We start from the raw sequence: 12,540 nt of genomic DNA, 5'->3' as shown, positions 1-12,540 counted from the left end.
CATTATCAATCTTCAGATTGCCAATATGACAAGGAATAGAAAAACTATCGGGATCTTTTAGTTTGGGTGGAGATTTATTTTGTAGTACGGCACTACATTTTGCAATAAAAACGACTGTCTCTACCTCACTAATAGATCTCTTTCTAGTCAATATTTCCTTCATGAATTTTGCATATGCAGGAATTTGTGTAATTAATTCTGTGAAAGGAACTGTTACCTGCAAATCTTTCACCATCTCCAGGAACTTACCAAACTGCTTATCCACTTTAGTTTTCAAATGTCGATTGGGGAATGGTAGTTTGATAGTTGGCTTTTGAACATCATTACTCTTATCTTGAATTCCAACCTTCCCTGGAGATTTACCATGCGATATAACATCAGAAATATTATTACAACCTTTTAGCCCTATAGGGCTATTAGCAACATTATCAAGTTTAATGGAATCAAGATTAGCATTATTCATTAAAACAGGTTCATCATCTCTGGGCATAAGGGACCCTTCATAGTGTGAACCACTCCTTAGAGTAATTGCAAAAGCTTGATTCGTAGGCCTGGTTGGCTGTGCTGGCAGGGCTCCCTATTGACGGGCTTGTAGAGTAGAAGAAATCTGCGCAATTTGATTATCCACTATTTTGTTATGTGCTATGATCGAATCAATTTGAGCATCTCTACTCTCCATGTGCTTTTGCATACTTCCTAGTATCGCTCTTATTTCTGCCAAAGCAAGATCAGTAGGTGGAGGAGTTTGTGGTTGGGAATTCTGGCCAGCATTGGGGTGGTAATATTTCTGCCGGGGTTGTTGTGGCGCCTGTGATTGTTGTGGAGGTGGCGGATTTTGAACATTTGTGCTCCGGTAAGAAAGATATGGATGATTCTGGAACCCAGGATTGTAGGTGTTGGAGTATGGGTCATTCTGCCTATAAGCTTGAAAGACATTGATTTGCTCCACGGAACTGCTGTAATCTTGCTCCCAATGACCTACAATTCCACAGTTTTCACAAAAAGCCTCATTAACATTATTATTAATTGTAGAAACATTAGCTATATTTGCAGTACTAAGATTATCTAGTTTTTGACAAATAGTGGTTAATTGAGCTTGTAAAAAGGATACAGAGTCGACACTATGTTTCCCGTTGTTAGCAAAGCCTCTAGGATTCCCATATTGAGAATTGTGGATTGCCATATCTTCGATAACTTAACCTGCATCATCAACATTAAGGTTCATAAACCTCCCACTAGCTGCATAATCCAATATTGTTCTAGATGAATTTCCAATCCCATTATAAAAGGCTTGAATTAACTAAGATTAAAGGAGAAGAAATCTTTACCAAAGTTGAAGGAAACAAGAGATGGAATTAAACAAAGAGTTGTAGAGAGAGAAAATAATACTAGAGTTTAAGAGGAGAGAGAGAAAAGTTAGAGAGAGAAAGAGAGAGAGAGTAAGGGAAGGGAGAAAAGAATACTGAACTCGCTTAACAAAAGCGTATATAAACTAAGCTCGAAAATCCTAAGTTAAAACAACTTAAACGACGCTTAAACTTCTCCTCAGAAACACGCGCCCGATCGGGCGAAGGGCCGCCCGATCGGGCCCTCTTTTATCTTCGCCCACTCGTTCTGGGCATCCGCCCGATCGGGCTAAAGCTCGCCCGATCGGACCCGGCTATATGCTGGACTTGGATTGGGCTTCATTCTTGGCCCAATTCAAATCTCCACTTCGGGTCTTGAATACTCGGTGTCCAAATGCAATTGGTCATGCCTTCAAATGCTCGTAGTCGCTTCATAGAATCCCGGGAAAATGCTCCAAGAGTTCAATTTCCTACAAAACTCAACCAAAACTACGAAAACACTAGAAAACACCAATTAGTAATAAAAGTGGCTCTAAAGAGCCAAAAACACTACTAATTATGACCAGGGGACGGGGGTAAAACACTATACATAATAGACATATCAACAACCTTGACTAGTTTTAAGTAGGCGCGTTAATCGGATTAACCACCGTAATTAGTTACTGGTTTTCCTGAAATGTTGCATTGTTACTTGTTTTTCATTGTAAAATGCCTAGGCCATTCACATATAGTGAATGGATGAATGGAATGTATTTTCTCTCACAGGTTTCATAAAATGGTAACTAGTGGGGCCCGATTAGGATAGAAAATACGGGCTACGATCCTTTATGTATTTTTGTAAATCTAAATAGTGTCTGCGAACCGTTGCGTATTTGTGTACCTTAATATTTAGATTAATCTTAGTCGTAGTTAACTAGTAGTTGCATAAAGTTGGTGATGTCTTGAAGATGGCGTTTCTATGAAGACAATGCCATAAAGTTGCAATGAAGACCCTTGAAGACTTGAAGATTCAAGGAGTCATGCTAGTTGCCAAATGCATCATTTACTTATGTTTTCGATATATATATTTGTGTTTAAATTATATATGAACGATATGTTAGATGCATGTTTTAGGTTTTCGAATGTTGCGATGTTTAATTAAGTTCACTTAAATCAACCAATATAGAAACCCTAGGTCCCTAAAATATTGAGTCAAATTTGTCATTCCAAAATAACACTTACCAAACTACTGAGACTAATGATGGGCTACGCCAAAGCGAGGCATCACCACTTTCCTAGGAACGTAAGGTATACCGGATATACAAGTTGATTTTGGTTAAACTCAACGATATCAGTAAGGAGTCCTTAGATGTCGTGGCAATGGAGAAAAACGTCATAAAGCATTATGATTGTAACACCCTAGAAATTCCTTTTCATTTAAAATACCTGTTTTGCCCTGTTTAAAACGTTAAATAGGAATATCTAAGACATTACCGCCACCGTGAAAACGGCTAAGGCAACTATCAAAGACACACAGCGGAAGACTAATTTAAAAACAATTCAAACAAGTCAATCTTAAAAAGTCAATCAACGAAAGTAAAGTCAAACCAAAGTCAAACGAAGTAAAAATTAAATCAACACTACAACTTGGAACCACCGTAGTCCCTTATTAAAACCAAAACCAACTCAAAACCTTCCGTTAGTCATGCATAATAATAAAGTCATAAATAAATAAAGCAATAACTCACATCATATACTTATAGAAACTAGCATGATTCGCTCTTCACTCATGCTCATTCATGAACATGTTTCATCACTTGTAAAGCTTATCTCTACCCGTTTCCACTACTCTCCATTTAAAATGGGTCATCATAGGGCCAAGATAAAGACAAGGCCAACAAACACACAAAACACACAATCAGCAAAGCTGAGTACATAAGCGTAATTAACACACTAGCATATAATTCCCTATCAATACACAACTTACCTCGTTGCACCTGTTTTTCAAGCATACAACAATCAATAAAAGTTCTCACTAGACACTACATAATTTATTTAATGTTGACTACGCATCGAACGGGTTTCCCACTCAACCTCCCCCAAATAAATTAAGGTTACTGACACGGGAGCTAACCGTGCCAACATCAATAACCACTCATAGGTGGTGGAATTCCAGCGCATAATAATAATAAAAGGGATATACAGCGTCCTGTACTCCAGTAGAAGTTATGATCAAATATAAAGTCACATAATTCCCCCCATATGTTCATACTCAAGGTATATACGTTCCAAGAGTTTTGGTGTGTAATCTCTTTCACTTTACGTTATTTACAGATTATTAAACTTGGTGATGACTCTCAAACCATAATCATTGAATCAACGATAATTATCCAGTCAATCAAATATACCAATTTAATTCTTGAATAATTAGTAATCACATAATATTTAATGTTAAACCCTTTTTAATTCTACATCGGTGCCAATGACACCTTAAACGCATAAAGTGCCACAAATCCTATCCCTCGGTGTAAAAAACGCCTTAAGTGCACTAAGGCACCAACATACAATTTATTCCTTGTGTACATAGATACTTATATAACTCTTTCCTCATGCTTAAAGCATCAATAAAAATTATATGAACCATAATAAAATTCTTTTCCCAAACCAAATTAAACATTCAGTTTAATCAAACATGCTCTCTAACATGCCATAAATAAATATGTGGTTCATAAATAATATTCCAAACTATTATTTTCCATCCAATAATCCATCACAAATAAATCATGCTTCATAATCCAATCACCAACAACATCCAAACCATAATTTCCAATCCTAACCTAGCATGATACTACTTGTAATCAACCCAACACATTTAACATGCTACTACATCAATATAATTATGCTAAGTACGCGAACATACCTTGTATACGATCTTAAAATCGCCACGACTAATAAAAATTGCTCACTTCAAAGTCTCCTACAATTTAAAATCATAGAAGAGTATTAAAATCCTCTCTACACAAATTTCCAGCAATATATACTATTATAAAATCCCTCATAATTTAATTAAAATAAGATGAAAATATATTTAAAACATCATACTTTAATCCCAATTAATGGGTAATTGAAATTCCTTAAAGAAACTTAATTTTTAATACACAACCAAAAATTCGAGCATTATATTTTAATGAAAACTTGCTGTACTTTAGCCTTAAAACACTTTAATCAAAGGTTTAAACCATTATATATCATAATCCTTCCATAATTCATAATTCAAGAACCTAGGGTTTCAAAAATTGGGGTTTTTTAATTAAAAACATAATCTTAAAATTAATTAACATAATACTCATAATCAAACATCAAAAATCAAATCCCAAAACTCATAATTAATAATTAGATCTAGGATTAAATTGATTTTTAAAAATAAAGTTTCAATTTTTTTTTGTATGTTCGAAAAAGGGGGAGAGAGAGGAGCGGCAGCCACCACGTCGGCTGCCAGCGCCGGTGGCTGCCTGCTGCCGGCGGCTGATGCTGCTGGCGGCGGCGGCCACCTGCTGTCGGTGGTCAGCGGTGGTGGTGAAGGGGGAAGCCGAAAAAAAAAGAAAAGGGGAAGGGGAAAAAGAGAAAGAAAAGAAAGAAAAATAAAGAGAAATGAGAAAGAAGTTTACCTTGGGTTTTCTCCACTCTGGGCAAAGTTTGATTTGCCTCATATGTGGGATATTTATACCCCTTCTCTAAGACCCTTCTCCTTAAACTTTCCTCTTTTAATTTTCCTAATCCCATCCCTAGTAAAACTTTACTAAAATAAAACTTTTCTTAAATTAAATCCCAACTTAATTAAATTAATTAATTAATAAACTTTCCTTTTATAAATATTTCCAAACTTATTAAAATAATTAATTAAAATAATTTAAATAAAACATTTCAATTTAATTTAATACTTCTCAAAATACTTATTTTAATTAAAATACGTATAAAAATACGAGGTATTACAGTCTACCCTCCTTAAAAGAAGTTTCGTCCCGAAACTTGAGAAACGAAATTCAAAGTTTTTCCTTAATTAGTATAATAATGCTGTACTTTTTGTCATACCTTTACCTTTTTGTGTCTCATTGAGAACACAATAACTCAAAATACTCGATAAAATTGTGCAAAAAGCACAAAAATAACTGAAAATATAGGGAAAAAGCGCGAAATTCTACCGCAATCTACCCCCCTAAAAGAAAACGAGTTACGTCCCCGTAACTCAACATACCTGAAACAACTCAGGTTATTTCTTTTTCATTTCCTCTTCTGCCTCCCAAGTGGCTTCCTCATATTCTTGGTTAGACCATAGCACTTTCACAATTTTTCCATTCTTATTGCGTGTACTACGCACTTTACTGTCAAGAATTTTGACAGGTCTCTCTGCATAGGTTAAACTTTGGTCTAGCTCAATGGTTTTAGGTTGTAGCACATGGGATTTATCAGGTATGTACCTTCTTAATTGAGACACATGAAATACATCATGCACTTTGCTTAGCTCCATAGGTAAGGCCAACCTATAAGCTACTTTGCCTATTCTTTGCAATATTTCATATGGACCAATGTACTTTGGGCTCAGTTTTCCTTTCTTCCCAAATCTCATTACTCCTTTCATTGGTGATACCTTTAGTAACACCTTGTCACCAACATCGAACTCCTCTTCTCTACGCTTCAAATCTGCGTAGCTCTTTTGGCGATCTTGAGCTGCTTGAATCTTGGCTTGAATTTCCCTTACTTGTTTCACTGTATCCTCGATCATTTGAGGCCCTAGAATCATTGTTTCACTTATATCGTTCCAACAAATTGGACAACGACACTTTCTCCCATATAATGCCTCAAATGGAGCCATTCCAATGCTCGCATGATAACTATTATTGTAGGAAAATTCAATCAAATCCAAGCTATCCTCCCATCCTCCTTGGAAGTCTATAACACAAGCTCTCAACATGTCCTCCAAGGTTTGAATGGTTCTCTCAGTTTGCCCATCTGTGGCAGGGTGAAACGTTGTACTCATCTTAAGTGTCGTACCAAAGTTTTCCTGTACGCTTTTCCAGAATTTTGAAAGAAACCTGGAATCTCTGTCAGACACAATATCCTTTGGAACTCCATGTAACCTCACAACATTCTTGATGTAAGCTTTTGCAAGTTGTTCCATCTTCCAAGTCTCCTTCATTGGTATAAACACCGCAGATTTTGTAAGTCTGTCCACCACTACCCAAATGGTGTCATTTCCACTCTTTGATGCTGGAAGGCAAGTCACAAAATCCATTGAAATGCAATCCCACTTCCATCCAGGAATTTCCAGTGATTGCACAGTTCCCTATGGCCTCTTGTGCTCTATTTTCACCTTTTGGCAAGTCAGACACTTTGTTATAAATTCCACAACTTCATTCTTCATTCTAGGCCACCAATACACCTTTTTCAAGTCCTTATATAGCTTATCCCCTCCCAGGTGCACTGAATATGGTGTATTGTGTCCCTCTTCCATTAGCTTTCTCTTCACTTCCTCACATTTTTGAGGTACACACCATCGACCTTTGTACCTTAAACTCCCGTCTTCATGAATTTTGAAATTTGTAGCTTTACCTTGTTTTATTTTCTCACAAATCCTATCCAATTTCACATCTCCTACTTGGTTTTCTCTTATTTCATCGAATATAGTTGGTTGGATAGTCAAATTCGCAAGAATGCCAGCTGGTACTCCCCATTCTACAACTTCTAAGTTCATTTTACTCATTTCCCTACATAACTCATCAGCCACTACTAAAGTATTCAATCCATGACTGGTCTTACGACTTAGAGCATCTGCAACTACGTTTGCTTTCCCTTCATGATACTGTATGTCCAAGTCATAATCCGTCGTATATTCTAACCATCTCCTTTGTCGAGAGTTCAAATCCTTTTGAGTGAAAATGTACTTCAAGCTCTTATGGTCTGTGTAAATTCTACGTTTCACTCCATACAAGTAATCACGCCAGATCTTTAGTGCAAAGATAATTGCAGCAAGTTCTAAATCATGGGTTGGGTAATTCACTTCGTGGGTCTTTAACTGCCTTGATGCATATGCAATCACCTTCCCATTTTGCATAAGCACACACCCCAAACCATTCTTTGACGCATCACTATACACATCATAAGTACCACTGTCGTCTGGCAGTGTAAGCACTGGTGTTGTAACCAGCTTCTGTTTCAAGAGTTAGAATGCTTCTTCACACTTATCATCCCGCTCAAACTTCTTGTCTTTCTTCATTAGAGTAGTCATAGGTTTAGCAATCTTCGAGAAATCTTTCACAAAACGCCTATAATATCCTGCTAGACCTAAGAAACTCCGAACATCAGACACTGTTTTGGGCGTAGGCCAACCCTTCACAGCTTCGATCTTGGTTGGATCTACTTCCACGCCATCCTTAGACACAAAATGACCTAAGAATGCTACCTTTTCCAGCCAAAATTCACACTTAGAGAACTTTGCATAAAGATTGTTTTATCTCAGTGTTTGCAGAATTGCCCTCAGGTGTTCTACATGCTCTTCTTTGTTATTTGAATACACCAGTATATCATCTATGAATACTACCACAAATTTATCCATAAATTGATGAAACACCCTGTTCATCAAATCCATAAAGATTGCTGGAGCGTTTGTCAATCCAAATGGCATCATTGTAAACTCATAGTGTCCATATCTTGTCCTAAAAGCAGTTTTAGTTATGTCTTCATCTGCAATCCTCAACTGGTGATATCCGGACCTCAAGTCAATCTTAGAAAACACAGTCGCGCCTTTCAACTGATCAAACAAATCATCAATTCTTGGAAGTGGATACTTGTTCTTTATTGTCACCTTATTTAGTTCCCTGTAATTAATGCACAACCTCATGCTTCCATCTTTCTTCTTAACAAACAGAAGCGGTGCTCCCCAAGGAGATGCATTCGGTCTAATGTATCCCTTGTCTAACAGATCTTGCAGTTGCTCCTTCAACTCACTCATTTCTGTTGGTGCCATTCGATATGGTGCCTTGGATATTGGTGCTATCCCTAGGACTAAGTCTATGGTGAAATCAATTGCTCTCTTAGGTGGCATTCCAGGGATCTCGTCCGGAAATACATCCAGAAATTCATTCACTACTTCTATATCTTCTGGCCTTGTTGCCTCCTCATAATCCATGTTTCTCACACAAAAGTACACTGGATGTCCCTTCTTCATGTACTTTTCCAACTTCAACACAGATATAAGCCTAGGGCATTTGACTTCGCCATGCATCCAATAAGTCACTGCCTCATTCTCATTTGTTTTCATTTTCACTTTCTGCGATCGACAACTTAATTCTGCATTGTACTTGCTCAACCAATCCATTCCTAGGATGACATCAAAATCCTTTAACCCAAACTTGATCAGATCAGACTGAAACACTTTCCCTTTGATCTCTAAAGGTACATTTCTAAAGGTTTTGGTATAATTCACCACCCCACCCTTTGGAATGGTTATTGGTAATCTACTACTTCTACTGTTTTCAAAGACTCTTTAAGTTTCGAAATAATTCTTTTCGAAATGAAGGAAAAAGTTGCACCAGAATCAAATAAAACTTTAACAGGAATAGAGTGAATAGAAAAAGTACCAGTGATGACATCTTTTGTGGAATCAGCCTCATGCCTACTCAACACATTTAGTTTTCCTGCAGCTCCACTTTTCTGCTGAATTATTCCCATTGTTGCTGTTATTATTGTTCTTTGCTCCATTCTACTGCGCTCCCTTATTTCCATTGAAGTTATTGTTGTTTCCCTGAAATTTCCTTTGGGTAACTCCTGAATTATTGTTTTGTTTATTCCCATTAGAACCCTTGGAGAAACACTCGTACTTTCTATGCCCCAACTTGTTACAAGCACGACAAACAACCAGATTTCCATCACAGTCCCTTCCAGGATGGTTATTCTTGCACCTCTTGCAAAAATAATACCTCTCGTTTCTGTTATTCCATGGGTTATTGTTTCTAGCCCCTCCATTGAAGTTACGTCCTACTTGACGATTGTTACCTTGGGAATTGTTGTTGTTGTTGTTGAAGTTGTTATTGTTATGGTGGTATTTCTACTTCTTGAAATTGTTCTGGTTACCCTGTTGGTTCCCAGAGTTCTGTCCCACCTCTTTCCTCTTTTCTTTCACTTCCACATCAGCCAATTCCTTCTTTTTCTTCACCTCCAGATCATATAAGTGTGCAGCTCTACCATACACTTCATCCAAGGTTTCAAACACTTGTCCACACAACTTCAGCTGCAAATCAGTAGTCAAACCACTCTCAAACTTCCTAGCCTTTGCCTTCTCTGTAGAGACGGACTCTTCAGCAAAACGAGATAGCTCAATAAACTTGGTATAGTACTCAGTCACTGACATTTTCTCCATTATGAGGTTTGAGAACTCCTTCGCCTTCTTCTTCTGTAAGAAGCTAGGGTAAAACTTGTCTCTCACCTTTTCTTAGAACTTAGTCCAATTGAATCCAGGTAGCGCTCTAATAGTTCTCTCATTTTGCTGCCACCAAAGATCAGTTTCACCTCTCAAGTAATAAGTAGAACACCCCACCTTAGAATTTTCTAGGCACCCAACTGCCCCAAACTATTAAACTAATTAACAACTCTAATCAATAAAGAAATAAGCAAAAACAAGAATTAAAGGAAAGCAATAAAGATGAGAGAAATTTAGAAAGACTCATTGAATATATGAGAAGATAAAAAATCCACAAAGTGCTTCTTCAACATCTCAAAACTCCATGAAAAATCCTAGCTTTCTCTCTCTAAAACTACTCCTAAACTAGAGAGAGAATCCTAATCTAACCTTAAGAGAGAGAAAATAAAAAAGGCTAAACTAATCTAATCTAGGGTGAATAATTGTTAAGAGAGTATTAAACCCCAAGGGGTATTTATATTACAGGTTAATAAAATAAAAGATAAATAAAGCTAATTAAAATAAATAAATAAATAAACAAAACTAAAAAGAAGAAGAAAATAAAAAGGAAAATAACACCAAAACCCACCCAAAATCAAATCAGACACACCAATTGCCTCTTCATTTCGTGGCTGCTCTGCTTATCATCATTGATAGGAGGGTAAAGTAGGTCATTGGTCTACTACCCTAATCTAAATTTATAAACAATTTACTACCCTAATACAAGTATAGGGGTAAGCAAAGGATCGAACCCAAAAGGAAGCACACGAGTTTAAACACCAAATTCACTAATGCAAGAGTCAATGGAGAGTATATATTTGTTGGGTTTCTTTGATTAAAAACACTAAAACAATTAAGAAAGAAAGATAAAGAAGGATTAAACCAAAGGGAAACAACGCTAGGGGGTACAGGGGTGTCAAAAACGATAAAACAAAGATGGGCAATGATGATTTTCATGAAGAACATGCCATAGAATACTAAATTCTACCTAAATAACTCACTATCATGCAATTGTCTAAGCAAATCAATGAATGAGGTCTTGGCCTAATCGAGATCACTTTCATGCATCCAATTAGACACTAATCAAATCGATAGATTAAGAGTGCACAATACATAAAACTCTACTTAAACAATTCACTTTCATGCAATCATTAAAGTAAAGGAGATCTTATCCTAATTCAAATCACTCTTGTGCATCTAAATTAGGGAACATCAAGCAATGTGTTACTAATAATCTCAAGCCATCAAAAATCATACAATCATCGATTTATAGCATGAGCTCAATCAAATCATAATCAATCATCAATATTAATCCATGCCTTTCACCCCCTTCCCCTAGCTAAAAACTTAGCCTAGAGAAGTAAAGGAAACCATGAAAACTAACCAATGTAAGAAGACACAATTAACAAGGATGAACATGAAAATCAAACTAGCAAGAACAAATAAGCAAGTAATGAATCAAAAAAACAATATGCAAACCAAAAGAAAGCATTAAACTAAAGTAAAAAGATAGGGAAGAAGAGATTACTAAAGGAAGACTTGAATTGACAAAGCTTGAATAAGATTAAAGTGCAAAAATGGAGAAAATCCTAATCTACACTACTATCCCTCTCTAGATTACTCTAAATTAACCCTAATCCTAATTAGATGAAAGAGAAAGTAAGACAAAAACTAATTAATTGGATGATCCTCCTCCTAATGAAGTCGTACCCCCTATTTATAAACCTAGAAAGCTGCGCCCGCGGTGGATGGAGAGCCGCACCGGCGGTGCTGGAGGCCGCGCCCTCTCCTTGGCTTCTCCTGGCCATCTCCCGCTTGCTGGAAGGTTGGGAGCTGACCAGCATCCCGTGCCCGTGGCAGGCTAGCCCGCGCCCGCGGCTGTGCTGCTGGCTACTAATGCGCGCAGCTGGGCGCTCGTGGCTGCTGCCTTGTCCATGCTATGCTGCTGCGGTGCTCGTGCTGCTGAGATTTTTGGAGATGCTCGGGCTTGCTTCGATGATGCACGTTGCTTACTTCTTAGCTCTCTTTGCTTCAAGGCTTTCTTTCAACAAATTCCCGGCCTTTTCTCGAGTTATCAACAACGAGGAACGTGCCAAGTACCTAGATAAATAGACCAAGAGAGAAAGAGTGAAATATCACATACAAAAGCACGCAAAACAAGCTAGAAACCGAACAAAATGCATATTATTGCAAACTAAGGTCTAAAAACATAAACTAAAGCATTATAAACTAAAACGAGACTAAAAGGACAAGAAATAGACGAGAAGGACAAAATAATCTTAAAACAAAGGGAGAAAAACGCCCTAAAATGTGTCATAAATGACACTTATTAATCATCGAATAACCACCATCACCACCATCGCAAGCATCCATCATTAAACATGCACCATCAACAATTATAAGCAAATAATCTTGACCGCTCGATCTTGATAAATATCACGTGAGAAGCTCGTGATTCGGTTTATACACACCCAGAAGACCGCGCCCGCAGAAGAATAGGCCGCGCCTGCGGTGGCCTGAGCCGCGCCTTCTCCCAGGCATCTCCTCGGCATCTCCCAATTCAAATGTTGAGCTCCAAAATAGGTTGTCTGCGCCTGCGGTGGCAGAGGCCGCGCCCGCGGCAAACTAGAATCGAATTGGGGCTGATTCAAAGTATGCATTTGCGGGTTACTCTCTTCGAATTGACGAACGCTTGTTGAGGGCGACTGTCGGTCATGGTGAAGCTGTGGGGCAGTGTTGCTACTGTTGCAATTGTTGCGG

Source organism: Chenopodium album, chromosome 15 (genome assembly GCF_948465745.1).
Source record: "Chenopodium album chromosome 15, dcCheAlbu1.1, whole genome shotgun sequence".
NCBI classification, from domain to species: Eukaryota; Viridiplantae; Streptophyta; class Magnoliopsida; order Caryophyllales; family Amaranthaceae; genus Chenopodium; species Chenopodium album.
Note: the sequence above shows the minus strand (reverse complement) of the source record.